A 2,711-nucleotide genomic window follows, 5' to 3' on the forward strand; every position below is an offset into this window, starting at 1 on the left:
AATGAGAGAAAAGTAACCAAGACACTGTCTCAAAAAAAAAAAAAAATAATAATAATAATAATAATAAAAGTTACTTTTGTGAAGTTCAAGAAGAGAACAAAGGATGTGGCCTCCTTTGGGATATACCTGTAAGAGAATATCCACATTCCAACCAGCTCCTTGTGGATGTGAGACTGCCACTTTGGGACAAATTTCAGCAAACTGCTTCAAGAGGTTTTGTTCTCAGAATAGGGAATAATGCATTAAACCACAGAAAGGCAGCAGAATAAGTGTAATGCTGAAAACCAGGCAGGCTCAAGGAAACATATCTCCCATGATTTTCTGTTTCCTGCTGCTTTCGTTTTGAAGGGCATAAACTGAACTATTATGAAACTGCCGATATCTGTCAAACTTTGGCCTATAAAAGCGACAATTTCAAATGGTTCAATTTAAAGACGACCAATAAGTGAATGCTTACTGAGTACATTTAGAGTCAGTATTCTAAGCACTTGACATTGCTCATTTAATATTTCAGTATCCGGGTGTGGTAACACATGCCTGTAATCTCAGCACCGGAAAAGCTGAGGCAGGAGGATCGCTGAAAGTCTGAGGACAGCCAGAGGTACATAGGAGAGCTCAAGGCCAGCCTAAAGGACATAGTGAGACCCTGTCTTGACAAAATGGGATGGGGGCAAAAACTTACAACAACACTATGGGACAGGTACTGTCAGTCCTGTCTTAGAGTTAGGAGACTGTGCTACTAATGGATGCTCTTATAAACATTACTGAGCGTGTGCTAAGGGTGTAACGTGAGCCTGTTGAACAAATCACAAACTTGCTCTCAAAAAAAAAGAGGACTCTGGTCTCTGGTACACACCTAAAATCTCAACTGCCCTGCAAGCTGAGACAGGAGAATCACAGATTTGAGCCCAGCCTGGTCAATTTAGCAAGACCCTGTCTCAAAACAAACAAATACACAGGACTGAGGATGAGCTCTGTGGTAAAACCCTGGGTTCCATTCTCAGTAACACACGCACAGAAGTGAATGTTTCTTTTTGTTTGTTCTTCTTCCGGTACCAGGAATCCAACTCACGACCTTGCTCTTGCCAGGCAGGAGCTTTGCGGCTGAGCTAAATCCCCAGCCCCTAGTGAATGTTTTGATTGTTAAAATTAACATAGCAGCTGCATTTTTCAGAGCATTCGCATTGATCGTAGCATTTCAGTGGAGATTGGTGGGTGAACATAGCCCACCCAGCTTCTGTCAGGCACCCTGAACGAGCCCGCTCCTGCTGTATTCTGTGTTAGAAAGCTAGGTGTCCCCTCAGAGCTGTGTCTGCTGGAAGCATAATGAAGACTTGGTGTGGCCCCTGACTTTGAGAGCCCTACACTGCATTCCATGGGGGGGAGCATGAAGATAAAAAATAAGATTTTTTTTCTAAAGACAGGCTCTTGCTATGCTGTTCACACTGCCCTCAAACTACAGAACTCAAGCAATCCTCCTGCCTCAGCCTCCCATCTGGACTTACAGATGTGCACAGTGAGTGTCTTGGGACCAGAAAGAGTACAAAGGAGAGTGTGTTTGGCTGGTGCTTCAAGAGACTTCGTTGAGGATGTGGGGGCATTTGCCAGGGGCTTGCTGGGTTCAGCAAGGATTTGGGTTTATCCTAAGGAGAAAGGCTGGAGCTGGAGGGAGGGGATGATTGTGTCTGCATTGTAGAAAATCCTGTCTGTGTCCTGAGGAATGGATTAGAGGCAAAGGCGGGGATAAATCAGGAGATGTTTGCTGTAATCCCTGCGAGGGGTGATTAGGGAGGAGTGATTACGGTCCAGACTAGAGCTCGGGCGGGGAGAGGAGAGCTGGGGCCGGGTGGGCTGTGGGGTGGGTGGGGGAGGGGGAGGAAGGCCGTGCCGTGCTGAGCCGCCAGCGCTACCCAAAGGTCCTCGTGGCCCTGTTGGCGAAGCCTGGCAGATGGACGCATGCAGTCTTGGAGCTTCCCAGACCGACTCGAACACGAACCTGCGCTTCTAACCAGTTTCCCCGTCAGCTGCTGGTGCTTTAAGAAGGGCTGTAAGAGCACTGCTCAAACTTACCCTTTCTTTTTCCCTTCCTTTTCTATTTTTTGTGAGACAGCATTTTAATTTTTTTTTTATTTTTATTACCGCATGTTGCACTAATGATGACATTTCACATGTGAGAGAAAGCACAACTTTATAAGTCTGGCATATTTCACTTATCATGAGGCTCCCCAGTTTCATCTATTTTCCTGAAAAAGACATATTTTGGTTCTTCTTTATGGCTGAATAATACTCCAGTGTGAATGTATAGTGATCCCTCACCTATCGCGGGAGTTACATTCCAGAGACCCTCGCAATAGGTGAAAATCCACGAAGTAGCGCAGTTATATTTATTTTATTATTTATATATATTTTAAGGCTTTGTAAACCCTTCCCACACTCCTATAAACCTTTCTCACTCTCTTATTAACCTTTCCCACACTCTTATAAACACTTCATATGCTCTTAAACACTTTCTACACTCTTAAACCTACGTAATTTTAACAGTATGTAAAATTCTGTATGGGTGCTCGATGTGAAGTGGACAAGGAGAGATGCTGAATGTATGGGCACAGCGCGGGAGAGCAAACAGACCGATGTTTCAGTCACTGAGCCAATCAGCACCCAGGATAGAAAACACAGTGCTGTGGTTGGTCACCTTCCATTCCATCAGCCAA

Source organism: Chinchilla lanigera, unplaced genomic scaffold (genome assembly GCF_000276665.1).
Source record: "Chinchilla lanigera isolate Chin_1 unplaced genomic scaffold, ChiLan1.0 scaffold00037, whole genome shotgun sequence".
NCBI lineage: Eukaryota > Metazoa > Chordata > Mammalia > Rodentia > Chinchillidae > Chinchilla > Chinchilla lanigera.